Source organism: Eumetopias jubatus, unplaced genomic scaffold, assembly GCF_037043125.1.
Source record: "Eumetopias jubatus isolate StellerSeaLion01/CBP00866 unplaced genomic scaffold, mEumJub1_p1.0 scaffold_10, whole genome shotgun sequence".
NCBI classification, from domain to species: domain Eukaryota; kingdom Metazoa; phylum Chordata; class Mammalia; order Carnivora; family Otariidae; genus Eumetopias; species Eumetopias jubatus.
The window spans coordinates 99,913,387-99,935,659 of NW_028274816.1; positions in this window are offsets into that span (position 1 = coordinate 99,913,387).

Sequence of the window (22,273 nt, forward strand, 5' to 3'; positions counted from 1 at the left end):
TTTCCCAGAGCTGCTTGTGCCTCGGAGGCCAGCTCGTGAACACACTGCACACCCCCCCCCGGGGGGGGGGCAAAAAAAGGCTCTGCAAGGAGGTGTCCGGCTGCAGGTCAGGGGCCGGGGCGGGGTGGGAAAGCAGAAGGCTGCTGCCTCCCCGGGTTCCTGGGGCCTGGCCAGAGGAGGAAGAGGAGAGGCACGGACCCCTTACAGTGCCCTGTCAGCCCAGTCGGTGAGAAAACGACTCTTCACGAATGCCTGTGACCCTCTGGACAGGGTGCTGGAGGTGTAACCCCCTATGGGTGACATGACTCTGATTCCAGGCCCAGAGAGGTCGAGGGATCTGATGCAGGCCCCAGAGCCAGGCACCGGGCCCCAGCGGCTGTGCCCCTGAGCCTCGCCAGGAAGAGCCCTGGGATCGTAGTGGGGCCCAAACTCCTTAACGGGACCTCCTGACTGGTGTTTCTTTGATCAGGTTATAGCTTCATGATGCCTACGTCAAAGGACCTGGTAAGTGGAGGGCAGTGGAAGCCCTTTGCAAACTGAAGTTCGAAAGAATTATTTGCTCTCTTGCTGAAGTTGATGCAAAAATGTCAGAGGATAGCCAGACTGGCAGGTGTGCAGAAAAGGCGGGCCAGTCTTCCCGGTTGCCCTGGTCCTGCCTCACCTCCCATCTCCCCATCATGCCTCTCTCCTCTGGGCCTCCCTTTCCCAGGTTTTGGGGCCCTAGGCAGCCTTCTAGAAGGCCTACGGGAGGTGCCTGGCTGGCTCAGTCGGTGGAGCATGCCACGCTGGATCTCCAGGTCCAGTTGGAGCCCCACATTGGGCTTAGAGCTTACTTTAAAAAAAGAAAGAAAACGAAGAACGAGGCCTGCTTTCCCTGATGGGGCCCGACTTCACCGTTAGGCCACTCCTGCCGCCCGCCCCAGTCCCGAAACAGTGGGAGCCAGGCCACCGAGAGAGTCCAGCCCCGCGCCCGAGCGGGCGGCCTCCTCTCCGGCCGGCAGGTGGCAGCACCCGCCCGGGTTGGGGTTGGGCCTGCGCGGCGGGCGCTCGCGGAGCGGTCACTAACTTTCCCCGGGTCGCGCTGCGGCAACGCGGGCGCCTCAGATGCCCCGCCACGCGGCTGCGGCGGGAACGCGGACGCGCCGCCTGGCCCCGGGCGCTAATTAAAAAGCTGTGCGGCTCGCCGCGTCCTCTTTGCAGGAGCTGCGGGCCCCGCGTGCTCCTGGCGCCGCGGGGCGGAGGGATGTGTCCCCATCCCACCCTCGCGAGGGTGACCGGCCCGGGACCCTGGCCTCCTACCCTCCAGCCGCGCGCTCGGCCCCCGCGCTCCATTCCCGGATTTGGGGACTTACCCACCCCGCGGAGCAGCAGAGACACCTGCCACGGCCTCTCGGTGGGGGCAAAGGGGACAGGCAAGGCCCCTAAACCGCCCCCATCCCCAGGCCCGGGCTGGCCCTAGCATAACTAGCAGAGCTTTACAGTTTACCAAGCACTTTCACGCAGTCATCTCCTTGAAATCTGCCAACTCGGTGAAAGAGTGAAGGAAGCAGGGCTAGAATTTATGGTTGAGCCCCCGCGCCCAGGTAACCAACAGGCACAATTACCAAGCTTCTGGACTCCCCGGGACATGCCCCTCCCACTACCTGCACTGCCTCATTAATTTCACCCTGACTCTGTCTAGGAGTTGCTGTCAACTTCTTCAGATGGCCAGCCTCTTCCTTTCCTGGGGGAGGTTGAAGGAAGGGGCGGGGGAGGTTCGGGACTCTCCATAATGAGCCTCCTTGGCTAGAACCCGGATGGGAGAGGGACGGCCATGTCTGCTAAGTGCCCCCTAGTTCTCACAAAGGCACGTTAGTTCAGGAGAAACCAGTCCCAGGGGCAGGAGAGGGAATGGGGTGGCAGTGATGACCCGAGGAGGCCTTGGCGCCACATAGAGGCGGGCAGGGGAGACCCCCAGAGATGGCAGAAGAGGAGGAGCGCAATGCAAGGGGTGGGGAGGCAGTTTGGGCCGCTCTCCCGCTCCTTTCCAAGAGAGGTGGTGGCTCCTCTGGCTCACCCACAGAGCTGAGGCTGCACCCATTGGGGGCCCAAAGAGCCTCCTCCCTTCGCTCCCCACCTGCCCCTCCCCATCACTCAGATTCCAATACAATTTCCAGCTAACCAGCATGTCGATAGAACAAGTCGGGCAGCCGGATTGCTGGCCAATTACAGGAAATCATTCTGCTCCACAGCTCAGCGCCCAGGGAGAGAAGGGAGGGAGGGAGGGAGGGATTGGAAGGGAGCTGGCGCCCAGCTTGCAGGCTGGAAAGCGGTCTGGCTTCAGCAGAGGAATACTGCAGCCCCTAGGAGGGACTGGAGTGGGAGAACAGGGGTGGATGGGGAGGCTTCTGAGGGTGGTCCAGCCGGGGCTCTTCCTCATCCTTACACTAAGCTCTGCATCCAGCTTCTCTGTAATAAAGACTGATGCTCCAAGCCACAGAGAGAGAACTGGGGACTGAGGGCCCATGAGGAGGGTCCGGGAAGTGAGGCTTGGGGTAGAAGGGGGACAGAAGGGAGGGATGGTGAGACCAATCTCCCCTAGAGCCCTGTGGTTGGCAATGGGAATGGCACCCAGGTCTCCCTGGCCCAGAGGAGCACCGCAGAGCCATCTGAGGGCCTGGAAGTTGCTCACAGAGGGAGAGCCTGTGATTCCACACCCAGCCGTGAACCAAGGGGATCCTGGGAGGGCAGGAGAAGGGGCTTGAAGGGGAGGACGGGAGGAAAGGGGCTGCATCCTGCAGCTGAGTGGACCAGCAGCAGCCTCACTTGGTGAGGGGGTAAGTCTGGAAGCCACCCTTCTACCCCAGAAGGCGAGGCCTAGCGATGTGGGAGGCGACAGGGCTGCTTCCTCACTTACCTTCCCAGCCCCTCTGTCTTACTTACCGCCGGCCCTCCAGAAGCATCCACTCTGATGGAAAGACCCCAGCTCCCCTCCACTGTCAGTCCATCTGAATTTACCTCTACCCCCCACACTGACCTGGACGTCTCTTTGCCACCCCCACCTCCATCCCTCATCACATCTTTCCCAGAACTGTCTTAACCCCCCTCCCCCGGCTGCCCCACCCAGCAGACCCTGAGATCCCTCTGCTTTGAAACACCCAGTGATTGATTAGCAACCCTTCCCAGCCTCTAGGGTCCCTCCCCCAAAGAAATGAAGGACCACTGAGGGACAGAAACTTTCATGTGGACTAACTTGCCCAGGGGGTGACTATTGTTGCTCTGTTCCTCTTGAACCCCAAAAGGAGGCAACTGTGACCCAAAGATCCTTTCCCTGCCCCAGGCTGTAGCCCCCTCCCTAGAACCCCTCCCCAATTCCGCAGCATCTCACTGCTCCTCCCAGTTCCAAACCCTCTCCTTCAGACCCCGCCAGGGGTGGGGCGTGGGTTGGATTCACCCTCAGCACTTAGGCCAACCCAAGGGTGGACAAATGGGCAGATATAGGAGAGGAGATGGACCTCGGAGTCCGGTGCACCAGGCACGCAGCGGCGCCCAGGAAAGACGCTGAGTGAATGCTGTTGAAGGGCAAGGCCATCATCAAAGTTCCTCGGTGGGTGCACCGGGAGAGGGGATCAGCGCCCTGGGACCCCCTCCTTCCCCGGATTCCTGCCCGAGTACACAGGCTTGGATGTTCGGAGTGGGGTGTCCAGGCTGGCCCTATTCGTGTCCCCCGCTTGGCGCACAGTGGGCGCCCCGCGCTCTGCCGAGCTGATTAAGCCGCAGCTCCGGGCTCGAAGCTCCGCCTCCGCCTGCTCTCCCTCGGGCTCTGCCTCTCGCGGGCCGGGCCCCCAGTGCTCGGCGATCCGGAAGGGGGCGCCCGCCCCGCCCGCCCCGCCCGCCCCGCCCGCGTCCGCGGTGCACCCCGCCCGGCGCGCCGCGCTCGCAGCCCGCAGGCTCCGCGCCATCGATCGGGCCGCGGGGACCCGGGAGCACCGCCCCCCCACCCCTCGCTTTTCGCTTTTAATTGAAGTTTGTTTGAGCAGAGTGCGGAACAGGCAGAGGCAGAAACCAAATATTTAGTTGCTGCAAATTGGCACCTCCAGATCAATTACCCGGCCCGTGTCAGGGCCCGCGCCGCCCCCCGCGCCCCGCGGAATCTCAATGCCGCGCTGCCCCCCGCCCGCGCCGCCTGCCTCGGTTCCGCGGCACGTTTCTCATCAGCTCCAGCCATACATCACCCGTGGCCGCGAGGGGAACAGATTTTCAATGGGAAAAGTTCCCCGGGAGGGTTCTGGTTGCTGATTCCCGCCGCGCCCCGCGCTGTCTGGCCCCCCGCCCTCACCCAGCCTGTCTGATGCGGACAGCCCCGGAGAAGGAGTGAGCTAAAGAGTGAGCTCAAAAAAAAAAAAAAAAAAAAAAAAGAGTGAGCTCCAAAGTAAGGACTTTGGGTCACATGAACTTGACCCCATCCTAACTCCTCTTACCCTCTGGGTGACATAGGCGAAGTTACTTATGCTCCCTGAGCCTCGGTTTCCCCAACTGTAATGAAAGGCTCATCCTTCACCTCTCAATGGTACTGTGGAGGTCAACAAGCCCTGGGGGGAGCACATGGTGGCTCTCCATAGATCGCAGTTCTCAGCCCTGCTAGGGGGTAAAATAGGTTCCAGAATGAAGTGAGAAACACCAGGTTGGAAGTGACTCAATCAAGCCACTGGAAAATACCAGAGGGAAAGCAGGGGGCAGCCAGCCTCTCAGGGTCCCCAACAAAGGCTGAGCAGGCAGCTGGACCCCAACAGGTTCCATCAGGGAAAGATTTGACACCCCCCCCCAGCCCAGGTGCATCTGGGTCCAACCAGAAGAGGAACTGCTCCTCAGTGTCAAGGACGGAGAGTTAGCTGGGCCTGGAGTGAGCCGACAGAGCCATGACCCCAAGGCTGGGCCAGGGAAAGAAAGAAGCTGGGAGGGTTCTGAAGGTCACAGAAAGCTGAGTGCCAGGAGGCTATGCCCATGGCTGAGGGCGAGGCAGTGAGCCCTGGGAACAGTCAGGAAGCCGGGCTTTGCTGGGGCCTGCCTTTTCCCAGCTATATGACCCCGGGCAAGTCCCTTAACCCCAGTTTTCCCATGTGTAAGGTGGGGCCAACACTCTCTACCTCCCGGAGCATTTGTGAAGAATAAAGGAGACAAGGTGTGTGAGGGGGCAGGAAACTCACCGACAGGCATTAAGAAGATGGTGCTGGGGCACCTGGCTGGCTGGGTTGGTGGAGCGCACGACTCTTGATCTCAGGGTTGTGAGTTCAAGCCCCATGTTGGGTGTAGAGATTACTTAAATAAAATGGGGGTGCCTGGGTGGCTCAGTTGGTTAAGTGTCTGCCTTTGGCTCAGGTCATGATCCCAGGGTCCTGGGAAGTTTCCTGGGATCAAGCCCAAAATCGGGCTCCCTAATCACTTCTCCCTCTTCCTCTGCCTGCCTGTCTGCCTACTCATGATCTCTCTCTGTCAAATAAATGAATAAAATCTTAAAAAATAAATAAAATGAAATCTTAAAAAGAAGAAGAAGAAAAAGAAGAAGAAGAAGCAGCAGCAGCAGCAGCAGCAGCTGGGTTTGTGAGTTCTCATGCTCAACGTTGTTTCCATTCCAAGAGCCCCTTGAGGGAACTGGAGTCAAATAGTTTGGCATTTTTAAACGGCTGCCTTGCCAGACAGAGTGACAGGCGTTCTGGATGGGACGAGAGGTGTGGGGAGAGGCTGTGGGGCCCAGGCTTAGGGCTCTGAGAGCCTTTCCTTCCCGCATCCTACCTTAAAGAATGAGAATCTCCAGACTGTCTCTCCTCCCCCTGGCTTCCAACACCAGCACCTTCCTCCAGGCAGAGATCTATGCGCCCACCTTGAGTCCTCAGGGCAGGGGTCACCCGTGCCTGGAAGAAAGGTTCTTTCCCATCAACTTTCTGAGTCCAGATGGAAAGCCGAGGTTGACCTGGACTCTGGAGCCCCAGTGGGAAGTCAACTCACTCCCCAGCCTCTCGATTTTCCCAACTGTGAAACGGGACCACAAATGGTGAGCATTAATTACCAGGTGTTATTTGGACTGGTGGGTGACCTCTAGGACTTACTGAATCCGTTGCCCCACCTTCCACACAGGCTCCTACCCCTCTCTTTCCCCATCTGCAACAGAATCATCTCTGCTGGCAGGACAACTCCCCCAGCCTCCTTGGGGATGGCAGCCACTGTCAAGACAGGAAGTCCTTCTGACAGTCTGTCTTAAATCCCTCATCGCCTCCTTCAGGGACAAGTTAAAGAACAAACAACAAAAGATAAATGTTTATGGATAGGCAATGCCACACTATTTAAAAAAAAAAAATACCCTCAAAGAGGGCAGGGGGTGGGAATTAGCTTCGGACACAATGCTCTTTACACTAAACATCTTGGCGATAAATATAGTTGTGTAATTCTTTTTTTCTCCTTGGCAGAGAGAAAGGCTGAGGCTGGGCAGAAAGGCAGAGGGACCCAAAAATATAAATCAATATGTGACTTTAATATATGTGCTCTCAGTGTCTGTGTGTGCTGGGGGATTATTAGTAAACTTGATTCCAGCTCAGTGTCCGTGTGAGGCGGGGAGACGCACGGCCCCCGGGGAAGAGAAGAGAAATTAGGAAGCCAAATTCTTCTCCTGATTGACACCTGGGTAAACATTATCCCCGGCAGAAGGGGAAGAAAAAAAGATCAATGCCGGGTATTTTTATCACGTTCCAGGGACGGACAGGGGGGGAAATTAAAGAAATAGTCCCCTCGCCTCATTGAATATGTTCATCTCCGAGGAGAAGGCAGACCGGGTGGAACCCAGGTGGACAGGGGTCAGCAGAGGACCAGGATCACAATGGGGAGAGAAAGTGGGTGCGCCCCAGGGAGCAGTGCCTGCTGCTTCCTCCGCCCGGAGGGCACTTCTGTGAGCGGCAGCAGGTACAAAAGAGCACGTTCTTAATGGTAGGGCAAAAGCACCAGCTTTGCTGGCGAGAATCACAGGCCACGGAGTCTAATGTGAAATAAGACTCTGGCTTCAGTGGAGGGCCAAGAGGCGTCCCTCTTCATGGGGTTATCAGGGGGACGTTTCTAGTAGGAGGTTCCCATAGCATGGGGAGGGGAGAGGGGTGTCAGCAGGGGCCTGGGGAGAGGGAGGGCGGAGGGGGAGGGTCAGCGCCAATGTGGAGAGAGGGGCATCTTTCCGGATTGTCTTGGAAAGTGGGTCCCAGTTCTAGAGTCAGGAAAACCTGGGTTGGTGTCTGGCCTCCACCCCTTCCTGGCTGTATGACCTTGGCGAAGTCATTTGACCTCTTGGAGTCTCACTTTCCTTACCTGTCAAACAGAGGCAGGTCGCCCCCACTCCTCTCTCACAGTTGTCAGTGAGATTATACAAAATGCTGCACAGGGGTGAGGGGGCCATTACTATCTAGAGTAGCACTGTCCGAAAGAAGCATAAGACAAGACACACATGTGTTTTTCAATGTTCTAGTAGCCTCGTTGAAACAGTCCAAAGAGATGGGTGAAATTAACTTAAATAATTTTTTAAACAATGTAACTCAATATATCCAAAATATGATCATTTCAACCTGTGGCGCTGGCCACATTCCAAGGGCTCCATCACCACATGTGGCGAAAGGCTACCATATTGGACCAGCACAGATCTAGAATAAGAACCACAGGGTAGGGACTTTTGCTTCTATGACAGTGTGGAGGCAGAGAGAAAAGTGTGCCCCTGTGATCTAGGAAAGAAACTGAGGGCTGCTGGAGGGGAGGGGGGTGGGGAGGGAAGGATACTTGGGTGATGGGCGTTAAGGAGGCACTTGACGTAATGAGCACTTGGGTGTTCTATGCACCTGATGCATTACTAAATTCTACCTCTGAAATGAATAAAAAAATAACAACATAAAACAAAAATATTGTACCGATAGGATAATTCAGTAAAGTCATCAAAAGTATATAAAATAAAACTTCTATTTATGATCTTAAAAAAATGCAGACTCCCCCTTTGTGTAAAGAGGCCTCAGCACCCCAGCAGGAGGCTCTCTGGGGGGAGGCTGACTGATGGCAGCATCTTCCTTCGGCGGGTCACCACAGGTCCCCGGCTCCCCTGGGCAGGACCTGGTGCCGGGTGGATGCCAAGCTTCCTGGCATCCCTGGGCACCTGGGGCAGCCTGGTGTGGAGGGACAAGCCTGCCAGCTGAACTTGGAAACTCCTTTCATTCCTGTGGCCTCTGCTTCCTGGCAGTGGGATCTAAGGCAAGGCCCCTCCCTGAGCTTGACCAGCTATCAGTGGGGATGGTCATGAGCAGCTCCTCTTCAGCCAAAAAAGAATGTATACTTTGTAAGCCATGAGCCTGTGTGAGGAGAGGAGAAAGTGGGGAGGATGGGCCGCCCCTTCCGTGGTGGCTCTTGCTGGGCACATTCTCAGCGGCTGCAGGGGGCCACCCTACTCCTGGGGGAGTCAGGCTCCAGCTGGAGGAAGAGGGTAGCGGCAGAGGCCCAGGAAGGGTGTGATTCTCCAGGAGCCACACAGCCAACCCAGAAAAGGCTTAGCGGAAGCTTCCAGGTTTGGAACGAGGACACCTGGGTCCTGCTTCTCAGCTGTTCTCAACACTAGGATTTGTGGGAAGGAGTGAATGGGGCTTATTTCAGGACAACGCAAAGGGTGCTTGGTGCTGGCAGGGAGGCAGCCCTCTTGGGTCCAGCCTGACATTTTCTGCTGATGCTTGGAGCTAGGGAAGGGGAACCGGCAGCCTGGAGCTCTCACACCTGGGCTGGCTGGGCCTGAGCCCGAGGGGCCCCTGTCCTATTGCCCAGCAGCAGTCCCAGTCCTGGCTGCAGAACTGTCCTGCTGGGGGACAGGTGTGGGGAGAGGCACCCAGCTGCCCAGGACCAAGTGCCCCCCGCACTCCTGCGGGGTCCCAAGAGCCATGCTAAGCTCTCAGTTATACCTTTTGCAGACTCTGCAGCAAAGGAGAGGAGCTGGGATTTTGGGAGATCTAAACCCTCGGAGGTCCAGCATGTGGACTTCAGAAGATTCAAGGGCACGCCTCCTGTCCCCTTCATCGAAAGCAAAACCTTGAGTATGTGCACTTTTCTAAGCTAAGGGCCTAAGCTTCTGTGACGGCTTAGAAGGATCTGTGAGTCCGAAAAGGGCAAGAACTACTGCTCTAGACACACACGCACACTCACCAATACACGCACGATATAGACAGGCTCATGCAGACACACAAATGCATATACATATCCACACACACACATGTACACACACACACACACTCTCTCCCTCTCTTCCTATTTCAGGTTTCTTCCATCTTTCCATCCTGCACAGAACTTCCTCCACATACATCCTCTCTGCAAAACTGCTTTAAGCCCATTCTTCCCAGGGAGAGACTCGTGGTGATCCCTAGTGCCCACCAAATGCATTTCAGATGTGTTGGTTTGGCATTCAAAGGGCCCTCCACCATAAGGCCCTCTCTCCCGGACACAGACAGGAGCCTCATTTCCAGGCCGGCTTGCGAGGCTCGCGGACCCGGACCCTGCCGTGTGCCGTCCGCACTCCCCGCCTTGGCCCCGGGCGATTTTCCCTCCCTGCAACAGCTGTCCTCTCCTTGCTCACCTCTGCTTGCTGCGATCCCACCCACCTGCGTGTCCCCCCCCCCCCCCGCCCCGCTCACAGGCCACCTCTTAGGCCAGCCTTTCACAGCCTCATCTGAAATGCCTGCTTTCCTTGCATTCATCCCCCAGAGTCCCTTGCGTGTCCCTGGCCCTGGACCCTTATCTCTCAAAGCCTCATACTCTGTGTCTCCGGGGACTGCACCCAGCTTGCCGCCCTGTGCAAACTAAGCCCGTGGGGGGCAGGGTCTGTCGGGAGTGTCCGTGAGTCTTCTCTGAATCCATATCCCGCCAGCACCCTTCCTGCGCTGCACCCCCTCCCCCCAAGGTAATACCAAGGTCAGATATAAGAAAAAATAGAGGAAACAACATTTTGCAAATCACGGGGTAAACTCCATTCAAGTGCTCCCCCCTTCCCAGTATTCTTCCTGGACTCCTGCCCGCCCTTGGCTCTGGTTCCCCTGGCCTCTCTCCATCCCCCCAGTCCAGATGTCCAGAGCCTGACTCGACTCCCAGCCCGGATCTCTGTCTGTGTCCCCGGACATCTGGTCTCCCCCATCAGACTGGGGTCCCTGAGAATGTGAGGACCTACCTTTTTTTGGGGGGGGGTCTTGTTTTTTCTTTCTTTCTTTCCCGCACTCCATTCACATAAGGATTTCAAACATTTTTCAGACACACGTGACAAGATAAAAAATGAGAGAGGAAGCGGGGTGGAAGAGGTCCTGCCTTCCCCTTCCCTAGGCTCTGTCTCTGGCACCCAATGAAGGGCATCTTCCAGAGGGGCCCCTCCTGGGCCTCTGCTGAGCCCATTCATTCTCCTCTGCAGGGACCTCTGGTATGGCCTCGGCCAGCGCCCTCCTCCCTCACCAAACCACCAGGCTCTGCCGCCAGCCACTGCTCACCTGACCCGGCCCTTCGTGCGCTGGCTCTTTCTCTCCAGCCTCCATCTGCAACCACAGCGCATCCCAGCTGTCTGATTAACTCAATTGATTAATTAAGCTCTAATGGGAGCTGTGACTCACCCCTGCAGCTGCTGACCAGGAGGCCAGCCGTGCCAGGAAGGGCTTGGGGGCCACAGGCGTGGGCCTCGGAGGGCCCTGGTGACAGGAAGCTCCGTGGCAGGTGCCACTGGTGAGGGAGGCACAAAGGTCGCCCGTGGCTGGGTCCTCTCCAGAGCCCTCCTGGGTGAGGGGGTTCTGTGGGCTCTCTGGGCCAGCCAGTCAGCTCCAGAATGACACATCTAGCACCGACCCTGCTGAAGGCAGGGAGGGCAGGGCAGGGATCGACCGGCGGAGAGGTGCAGGGAGACGACTAGATCCCCTCGGTCTCACTGTGACACCCCGGGGCCTGGACTGCCCAAGGACCAGAAGGCAATGGCCACGTGGAAACTGGCCACCCACCGACCATAGGGGCCAGGCCCAGCCCTGCCAGAAGCTACCAACTCGGCAGTTTCCGGCCCCCACAACTCCCAGCCGGGTGGTCTCCTGGCTCCCAGTCCCAGGTAACCTTGAGGGCTCTGCAGGGCAAGTCCTGAATTCCAGTCCCCCCGCACCTCTAACCTGCCCACCAGGCCTGACCCCTGACCGTCCCTCCCCCGGGGTTCTGCCCCCTTGTCTGGGGTGGCAAACAAATGCCCCCCCCCCCCGTTAACAACAATAGTCATCTCATCATCATTTTCCATCTCACAAAGAACATCCATATCCATTCTTCTCCAGAAGCCTGTGAGGCAAACAGAGCAGGGAGCTCATTCTAGAGATGAGGAAACTGAGGCCTCCGCTTGCCCAAGATGACACCTGGCTTTTTCTTGCTCCTCAGCATGGGCATTCGTTGTGAGAAAACACTCCTCTTCAGCTTGTAGACCTCGGCTTCGGAGTCACTTCGACCAGGAAGCCGCCTGTCTCCCCGGCTGCAGGAAGGGACTTCCTACCACGTCCCACTTGGGAAGTTGTTCGTGTTGACCATTAGGCCATGAGGGCAGCTGCCAGTCTGTCCATTCCGACTTATCCTGGCGCCCTGCTCAGGGCCTCACGTGCCATGAGGCATAATGAATATTTTCGGGAGGAAGCAGAGAAGGAAGAAATGAATGAGCCATCACACATGACAGATACTCTGATCCCCAGCCTAGGGCTGGGAGGAAGGATGCTGCAGAGGACGGGCAAGTCCGACTGCTGTGGGCATTTCAGCTGAGGGTGTGCAGGGAATCCACAGCAAGCCGCCCCCGGGACCAGGGAGCAAGCACGGAAGCCCTTAGCCCCTGGCCCCCGCAGAGAGAATGTGGTGGGGGGCCTGGGGTAGGGGATGGGAGATGGTGGGTGCAGGGCAGGAGAGGGTGGGGAACGGAGTAGCTCTGGGGCACTGGAGCTTCGTTCAGGGGAGACAGGAAACCTGGGGTGGAGACAGAGCACTGGCCGGAGAGGAAGACCAGGTTGGAGTCATCGCTTTGCTTGCCCCCCCCCCCACCGCCCCGGGTGACTTAGAGCATGTGGCCTCCCTCGCTAGACCTGTGAATTGAGAAAGTCCCATGACACGGGCTCAGGATCTGTCGTTCTCCCCTGGTCTGGGAGCCCTGCCGCTGCAAGAGACATCCGTGACCAGGGGAAGTGAGTGAATGGTGATGGGCAATAGGAGCGGGGGTTGTGACACAGCCAGGAGCCTCTGATCCCCACCAAGGACCCCCTCCACTCCTCCCAGCTCCTCTGATTCAATTACCAGCTCGGCTTTCAAATCGGGCTCCAGCCAGTAACTTTACTAGAGAAAATGACTATGTGATTATTGCAACCTTGCTCCAAACACCATTTTAATTGGATCTGGGAAAAGGCTATTTGTGCATGGACGGGCCATTTGGGGGGCAGGAGCGGAGCAGCATGGGAATGTCAAGGAGGGGCCCGCTAGCCCCTGAGCCTTAAGCAGCAGTGGATGCTTCTGAGCCACTCCTCGCAGACCCCCACCCTTTCCCTAATCTTCATCCTGGACCTGGGGTTAGCTTTAGCAGGAAAGAAAACGTTGGTGGTGGTAGTGGGGGGGGGGGCTTCACAGGCAAGCAGGTTGTGGGGGGACGATTCCAGCAACTGAGTTTCCTGCCCAAAGCAGCCCTCAGCAACTTAGGAAACTGCTTTTCTGCCCATCTCCTTTCTCTGCGTTCAGCCCCAGCCCACCTGGGAGTAAACTTTTGCTCCAACACTAGCCCTGAGGAAGCAGAATTGGAAAGAACATCTGATTCTCCAGAATCCTGCAGAGCCTTCTAGAGGGATTTGGGATTATCTGCTCTGGGGATCACTCTGCCTGCTTTCTCCCTATTAGGCAGGTAATTGGGATTTGACTACATACTAATCTTTCTGAGCTTCGGCTTCCCCAACTGTCAAAGGGACAGTTGGTCCTAGGTAACCTCGAAGGCCCCCTCCCAACTCGGAAGGAAGCCGTTTCAGCTGATTCCCCACGTGTCCTCCACAGGGGACTGGAGAAGCCCAACCCCAACTGCTCAGTGGCCAATTCTGCGGGGCCTGTGGGCTCCAAGCCTTGCATGGTCCATCGACCCCAGCAGCTAAGATGTCCCTCCCCACCCCTGAGTCAGAGCTCGGCCAGGGGCAGGGAGAGTGCGGGGTTGCGGGGGGCGGGGGGGAGCGTGAGCCTGGGATCGGGGCAGGAGGGCAGGCATGGCATGTGCCCCAGAGGTTGAAGGGTTGGGAGGAAGGACCCAAGAAAGGACCCCACACACACACCTTGACTCCATCTTCATGTGTCTCCAGGTCTGGCCTTCCCAGGGCTCTCTCTAATGACTTTTTCCCATCGCCTTAACGAACACTGTGTCAACGCTTTTTAAAAAAAATTGCTTAAAAGCCGCCATTTTGGTGAATGGCTCCAGGAAGCTACTTATGGCAGGAGTGAATGCACCCCTCTGCGCCTCCCACCAAGACATGGATGCTGGGACTGCAGGACAGACTGGCTGGGCCCTGGCACACCCCAGCCACAGCCAGCCACTAGCAAGCACTTACAGGGCACCTGGTGGGCATGGCTGGAGGCACAGTGGGGCAGGTACAAAGGGAATAGAAAATGTTGGTTAAATTCATCCGCCTGAATTTAGCACCTCATGGTGCCAGGGATGGGGCCAGTATGGCCCCAGGGAAGCCGACAATCTTGTCTGAGAGGCAGGATACCCCTTTCCTGGAATAACCTGGAACTTCAAGACATGGCAGAAAAGAGGGCAAACTTAGGAGCCATCAGTGTCCCTAGGATGAAACCCAGCAGGACTTCCTGCAGGAAAGAGGTCTGGGTGTAATTTGGCCACGGGGACATTGCTGGGCATTCCGGAGGGCCACACGGCTGGGGTGCACAAGGGAGAAGAGGCCAAGTGTGAGAAAGCAAGCAAGCAAGCGCCCTGGTTATGTATTGTGCCACGCAACACCCGAGAGAGGGGGCAATGGTTATCTCCATCTTAGAGACCAGCATCCCGAGAGGAAGACAGGCTCACACACTTGCTGGGGCCACAGGCAGCCAGAAGGGGCAGAAAGAAAGTCTGCCTGTGCCTCTCCCGGAGCCCCGAGCAGGTCGGCCTCATGCCGAGAGCACCAGCTAGCAGAAGCCCAAGGCTCCGCTGGGAATTCGGAGGCCAGTGCCCTGGGGATGTCTGGGATCCACAAGGATCCAGGAATAACATCTGAGACAAACAGGACCCCAGCCCTCCAGGCAAGTGCCTGATTGGAGTAGGGGAGTTCAAAGGCACGGATGAGGGAAAATTACACTGTCAAAGAGGAAAGGCGGGGCTGCCATCCCTCTTTCACTCATTAATTTCTGGGGAAGTATTAGCTGTCAGCAAGTAGCGGCCCTCCAATTCAAATTACAGAATTTGAATTCTTAATTTCTCCTAATCCATCAGTGAGCTGCCTTCCTGGGCTAATATTAGCAGCACTGAGGAGGCTTATAGGACAGTCATCGATGTCTCCCCCACCGTCAAGAAAGCCCAAATCGATAGGGCTGGGCTTGGGGTGGGTCCTTGGAAGCAGGGGCCCCCTCCCTACTCCTCAGCTGCCTCCAGTCCCAGAAAGAGTGCAGAGTTTGGGGGAGGTCCCTGAAGAGACAGGAGAGCAAAGGAGAGATAGGGAAGGCAGAATCAGAGCCTGAGAGACTTGGAACAAGAGAGGGAGGGAGGCTGAGACCGGGGTGGGGGTGGGGGGAGAGACAAAATTAGCAAGACTAAGAGAGGTGGAGGCAAAGTGATGGGGAGATTGGGCCAGAGGCCCAAGGAGATGGATGGAAATGAGGTGGAAGAGGAGGGAGGGAGCCCTTCGGAATCTAGGGTTGGAGCAGCCCACACACTGACTTTGTTCACAGGAACACCAAAGCCCTGTGGCACCCAACAGGATCACGGGAGTACTGTGTCCCATCGATAACATGGAGCCCATAGTCCACTTTGCCTATAGATGTTCTGGAGTCAGTCACTTGGAATCAAATCATAGCTCAAAGGCCTCCTCTGCCAGGAAGCCCTCCTGCTTTCCATCTGGCAGCACTACCTCCCCACCTTTGGGCAGTAGCGCCCTCTCCTGCTCAGCTCTCTGGGTCACGGAGACACTCTGTAAGGATGCTTCTTTGCACAGGTGGATTGAGAAAGACAAGACAGGTGGGATGGCTGCTAGGCAAAGCACCTTATGTGCATTTCTCTCTCTCTCTTCAACAAGGCCATGAAGTAGGAGCTACTCTTTCCCCCATTTAATAGGTGAGAAAACAGGTGTTAAGTCACTTGCCCAAGGCCATGGGGCAATGAAGTAGCAATGTTGGGATTTGAACCCAAGCAGGCTGACTCCAAAACAAGATGTTTAACACCATATGACAGAATCTTGAGGGAAACCTCCAGGGGATTGTACATGGTACAGTCCCTGTCCTTGTTGAACTATGGAAGGATGAAGGACACGTCAGGCCAGCCCCATGATTTCCTCACATGACCCTGCTTCCATCAGTCAGTCTTATTAACACTTAGACAGTCTTGTACCTTCCAGCCCCCTCGCCCAGCTCACACCTCTCTTTCCTGCTTTTCCGTCTCCCCAAATCCAACCCTTCATCCAGACAGGCCTGGTTCAAAGCAGGCCTTCAGCTGGAAGCCTTCCCGTAGCCCCATCGCTGACCTCCACAGCCTGTGGCCAGTCCTCCTCCTTTCTGTGAATGTTCTGCCTCCTCAGCAAGTTGTGAGGCTCTCTGTGCACAGCCCAGGTGCCCTCTGATGTCCTAGGAACTCAGCCTTGCCCTGGCGAGCGCTCGTAAATATTTGTGGACTTATCTACTGATGGACTGGGGAGTGAAGGCAGGAGGCCTGGGACAAAGACATCTCAGCTGAGCAGTGTCCCTCCCATCCTGGGCCCCAGGGAAGTGTTCGGGAGCTGGAGACACACAGACGGGGACTCCAGGCCCCCCCACCTGTAAATGGCCCAACGTGGGCCATGCAACTCTCCAGACTACTCTCCCAGCCGCTCCTTGAGGGATTATGCCCCCCCCAGGCTGGAAGATTTGGGAATATGAGTGGGGAAGGGAGAACGAGGGGCCCATCAGCTTGGGAAGGGAGCCCTGCGGGTGGCTCTTAAAGCTTCCTCTTTCCTCCCCAGGCTCTGCCCAGGCAGAGCTGAAGGCCGACTCCAGGATCTCCCCCAGGGTTGAGGTCACTGGCCCCACTCCCTTTGCTGCCCCGGCTATTCCTCCTCCCCTGTCTGAGAGGCTGGGCCTGAACAGAACTATTTCAGGCCAAACTTCTGAATTATACATGCTCTGGCCAGTGAGGCCATCACTCCTGATCCGTAGCAGTGGGGATTGGGCGTAGGCGGCGATCACTGCGTTTCACTTTGGGCTCAAGTGTTCTGAGTTTGTGCCCATACCAGAAGGAATGTGATGTGGTTGCATGCATGTGATAATGTAAAGTTTGTGACCAAAGGATTGTGGGTGTGAATGAATAATTGTGGGTTTGCAGGTAGGACATATAGGTTCTCTCTCTCAGAAGCTCCAGGATGGTGCTGGCCCAGCACCTTGTGGTCTCCCAATCTGTGTTTGAGGCCAACATCCAGGATGAATGGAGGCCAGATTCACATGGGATGATACCACAAGTCATCCTGCCTTGGCTGGTGGTGGGACCCTCAGGAGCCAGATGGACAGAAAGGATATATTACCTCATCAGGACCAGACACAGGAGAAGTGAAGGATAGGCTGTTAACTGCCTGAGAATAATGGCAGTAAGGGCCACTATGAGTGGAGGACCTCCTCTGGGTTCAGACATTTTACATATAGGAATAGAGTTAAATGTCACAACACCTCTGTACCATACGTACTATTATCCCCATTCTACTGATAAGGAAGCTAAGGGTCAGAAAGGCTAAGCAAAGGGGCACCTGGGTGGCTCAGTCGTTAAGCGTCTGCCTTCGGCTCAGGTCATGATCCTAGAGTCCCAGGATCGAGTCCTGCATCGGGGTCCCTGCTCAGCGGGGAGCCTGCTTCTTTCTCTCCACCCACGACCCCTTGCTTGTGTTCTTGCTCTCTCTCTCAAATAAATAAATAAAAATAAGAAGATAACCTAACTTTTTAAATGGTCAGGAGAAGATAGAGAATGACTGATATGCACATGAAAAAGATTTTCAACATCATTCATTATCATGAATGATAATGAATTATCAAAATTCAAATTAAAACAATGAGATACCGCTATACACCCATGAGAAGTCTGACCACGCTAAGTGTTGGGGAGGTTGTGGAGCAGCTAGAACTCCCACACACCGAAGGCAGAAATGTACAAGGGTACAACTGCTTTAGAAAGCAGTCTGTCGGGCTCTTAAAAAGTTCAACGTTCAATGACGGTAGGACCCAGTCGTTCCACTCTTAGGTATTTACCCCAGAAAAGTGAAAATAGACATTCACGCAAAGACTTGTACACACACGTTCATAGCAGCTTTATTCACAAACATCCCAAACCTGAAAACAACACGAATGTCCATCAACAGGTGGCCAAATTAAAACATATTCATACAGTGGGCTCCGACTCGGTGATAAAAAGGTATAAACCACTGACAAAACAGCAACACAGATGAATCTCATAAACATTATGAAAAGTGAAAAGCAGCCAGACACCAAAGAGTACATATTACATAATTCCATTTATATGAAACTCTAGAAGAGACAAACCTAATCTATAGTGACAGAAAGCAGATCAGTTGTTGCCTGGGGCTGGGGGAAGGCTAGGGATTGACTGGGAAGGAGCATGAGGGAGATTTTGGGGATGATGGAAATGTTCTATATCCTGATTGTAGTGGTGGTTATATGTGCATATAAATTTGTCAAGACTCATCAAATCGAACACTTAAAATATGTGCATTTCATTGTATATAAATTATACTTCAGGGCGCCTGGGTGGCTCAGTCATTAAGCGTCTGCCTTCGGCTCAGGTCATGATCCCAGGGTCCTGGGATCGAGCCCCACGTCGGGCTCCCCGCTCAGCGGGAAGCCTGCTTCTCCCTCTCCCACTCCCCCTGCTTGTGTTCCTGCTCTCGCTGTCTCTCTCTCGGTCAAATAAATAAATAAAATCTTTAAAAAAAATTGTACTTCAATAAAATTGAAAAAAGAAACCCAGGTAAGCTGAGCTGAAATCCACACCTGCAACCATTATGTTCTGTGTCTCCTGAGATAGTGGCAGGTGAGTAGTGGGCAGGCAGGTGAGTAGGAAGAAGAGAAAGACCTGGAGATTTAGAATTGATTACTTGCCCCCACTGGGAGGAAGTTTCGAGCTTTCCTTTGCCTTACTGCCCCCTACCACTCAGGCTGTCTGTGGCTTTCCCAGAATCTGGGGAACTGACCCCCTGGGGGTGTCTAGCCTCCTGCCGGGGGTCCCCTCTTTGACTCACAGCATCCTCTTTGGTGGGTCAGGAATCCCCAGGGCGTCAGTATTTTGTTTCCTTCCACCCGATCAAGTCCAACCTGCGTATCCCCCCTGAGAGGCCCCTCCTCCCCACCACCCAGGGGACTGGTTGGTGCTGGGCCTCCAGTGCCATGGGAGGGGACATGGGCACTCTGCTCTGGGGCAGGCATCAGGCTCACCCACCTAGGAACCCCCAGGAGAGGCGAGCGTGCCCGTGCTCAGAGCCCTTGGTCCTTGCTATTATCAGCAATTGTTTCTTTTTTTTAAGATTTTATTTATCCATTTGACAGAGACAGAGAGAGAGAGAGAGCATGTGCATAAGCAGGCGGAGGGGGAGAAGCAGGCTCCCTGCTCAGCAGGGACCCGAACTTGGGGCTCAATCCCAGGACCCTGGGATCATGACCTGAGCCGAGGGCAGATGCTTAAGTGACTGAGCCACCCAGGTGCTCCTCATCAATCTTTTCTTGAATGCCTATTGGGTGCTAGGCTTTGAATTAAGCCTTACGCCTGTGTTTTCTCCAGTAATCCCCTGGGCAACCCTAGGAGGCTAAAGCTGTTACTGCCCTCGTGTTACAGACGATGATGCTGAAGCACAGAGAGGGTAAGTAAGGGCACACAGCCAGTGGGTGGGAGGAAATCTGACAGCAGCCAATGCATTTCATCTCCCAGCCACACCTGCACCAGCCCCATTCAGATCCCTTGAAGGGTTTTTTTTTAAAAAATACAGATTTCTGGGACGTCTGGGTGGCTCTGTCGGTTCAACGTCTGCCCTCGGCTCAGGTCATGATCCCAGGGTCCTGGGATCGGGTCCCACATCGGGCTCCTTGCTCAGCGGGGAGCCTGCTTCTCCCTCTGCCTGCTGCTCCCCCTGTTCATGCTCTGTCTCTCTCATTTTCTCTGACAAATAAATAAATAAAATCTTTTTTAAAAAATACAGATTCCTGGACTGATGCTTTGCCTTGTCCTTATTTCCTCTAGATTCTCGGGAGTGTAGCCAGGTAGAGGATCAGCACTGGCCCCTCTGCGCCGAGATGCCCCCCACCCCCATGTACTGAAAACCAAGCTCCGTTTGGCCGGGCACAGTGCCAGTCCATTTGACTGGGGAGGGAGGCAGGACCAAACCTGGTCAGGACGGACTAGGGTTGGGAGCTGGCAGGGAAAGAGGATCTACAAATAACAGCAAATTGCTCATTGATTTCTGTCCTGTTGGGGGGAGCCCTGAGACCAGCAAGGATGGGATTGGGTTTAACTAGGGAAGTGGAAAGGGCAGGCGTGCAAAGTCAGCAGGCAAGATACCAGGGCCCCTGTGCCCCTTAGGTACCAGGGCCCCCCGCCCCCGAGGATGCGGGATCCTGGAGGCTGGCCCCAGGATCCAACTGGTATGATCTGTAACCAGGGAACGGGTGAGGAAAATGCAAGAGTTGCCCAAATGTTCCACTGCCCAAAATACCTGCTTTTCCAAGATGACCCGTATTTCAAACATCTACCCCATTAGACCCTTAAGCACACAGACCGGTCACACCAAATGCCCAGATTTGGGGATCAGAAAATAACCTGCTTGCCTGGAAAGAGCATTGTAGAGGTCCCCTAAAAGTCTTCCACGTCCTGCCGGCAGGCACTCCAGGCTCCTCGGAGTTGGTTACATGTTCCGCATGCCTCCCCAACCCCAGCCCCTCCGTGTCTCTGCACAGGCTCTTCCTTCTGCCTGGAGCATCTTCTCCATCGCCTCTCCACCAATCCATGCTCTGGGCCATCCTGAAGACCCAGACTAACTCTGCTTCCCGCCCAAACCTCCCTAGTGGTCAATAGCTTTCTGGAGTTCTTCCTCCCCTGAAGAACCTCACACCTGCTGTCTCCTTTGTGTGCGTGTGCGTGTGCGTGTGCGTGTGTGTGTGTGTGTGTGTACAAGAGGAGGCTCAGTGAAACCTCCTGGGGTTTCTTGGGCAGGAGTCCCGTTTCCCCCACTGGACAGTAGGGGCCTGGGCGCCAGGAGCTACACCTTAACCATCCCCATCATGCCCCTCCCACAGCAGACAGAACAGCACGCAGATGCTGCCCGGTCAGCCTTAGACTCATGGCCTCAGAAACCCCTGCAGCTGGAAGGAACCACAGCAGCATCTTGTCCCCTTACCCCTGCTCAGAAAGTTCTAGCAATGGAGGGCTGTCCTTGCATCACTCCAGGAACTTCTGCCCCGTCATCTGGGATTGACAGATATCTTGACCTTGGTCTGCCTTTCATCTCCTCCATCTCCAACTCCTTCAGCTCCCAAGGCCCCCTATGATTCCCCTGACCCGTCCTCTGTCATGACCCAGTGGGCCCCAAGCCCACCCTGCCTCTGTGCCACGGGAGGATGGTGACTCTCCCTGGATCCCTGAGATGGGGCTAGAGAGCAGAAAAGGGTAGGAGAAGCCAGGAGAAGCCATTGCCATCAGGCTCAGCCTTGTTATCAGCTCGGGACAAGTTACGGGCCCTCTGGCTGGGCCCAGGAGAGGAGGAGAGGAGCCCAGACATCACCCCTCGGGGCAGTGGGGGCAGTAGGCTTCCTCCTTGGAATGATGGGGAAACTGAGGCCTGGGGAAGGGACGTGACTTGACCATGGACGCACATGTCGGAGCCCAATCCAGGAGCCAGTTTCCCACCTAGGGTGTGGGGTCTGCTGCGCCCCGGCTCCAAGGTCGGCAGCAGTCAGGGTATCACGATGGCACGTGCGGCTCCCTGGGCGAGCCCCACAGAGGATGCGGGTGGACAGAAAGCCTCCCGACAGAGCTTCCAGGGACAGACTGATTTCCTGTCACTTGGCCCCCTAGGCCCAGAGCCCCTGCTCCCACGTCTAATTAATGGCCCCGGTTCCAAGTCCTTGATGAAGGGGGATCATAAGCAGTCACTCTCTATGAGCCTCCATGGAGCTTTCCATTAAGCAGGGAACCAAGAGGGACCGGGAGCAGCCGAGGGAGCGCGCAGGCCCACCATGCCGAGGACCGCACCCCCTTCCCGCCTCTCACCCTCTTCTCTGCCCCTGCCACTCCTCAGCTCCTCACTTCCTCCTCCCCTTGGCCATGCTGCCATCCATCCGCTGCCCTTACAGGCCTCCTCTGCTTCCAGTTCACCTTATCACCTGCCCCCCCTCAGAGCCTGCCCCTAACTCCTTCACCTTGAGCCCCCACCCTCCCCCCCGCTTGCCTGGCTTCAGGAAGGGAGTGGGCAGGGAGAGGTGCCACCTTCCACCCAGAGCTCGCATAGAGGGCGGCAGTCTAGGGGCTTTCCCTGTGAGATCAGCCCAGGCCAGAGCCATGACCCTCCACAGACTGTCACTCCTAACAACCAACACCCTGGCTTGGGGGTGGGGGATGGGGTGATGGAGGCATCCAGCAAGCAGCAACCAAACTTTTCTGGGGACAGCCCAGAGACGGTGAGGAAAAAACCCTCCCAGCCAAACTCTGCAGCTGGTCAGTGCTGCGTGGGAGGAGTCCTCAGGGCCTCGTCAGATGAAAAGGAGCAAGACTAGAGATCCAACAGTCCACCACTGGCTGACAGGACAGGTCCCAGGAGCCAGAAGAAGTTTGGATTAGTGCCCAGTCAGGGTTAGGGCAGTCCAGCTGTGACCAGCAGACATCTGAAGAGTGGTAGGTAAAGCACAGGATCCAGCAGAGAGCAACAGGTGACAGTCAGTGACTAAGGGGTAGCAGGGTCCTCATTGGATACAATCTTAGATGGCCAGTGGAGAGTGGGTTGGACTGGTTAGTCCGGGGAGCTCTGCATTGAGGGTCACTACTGGATGTTGG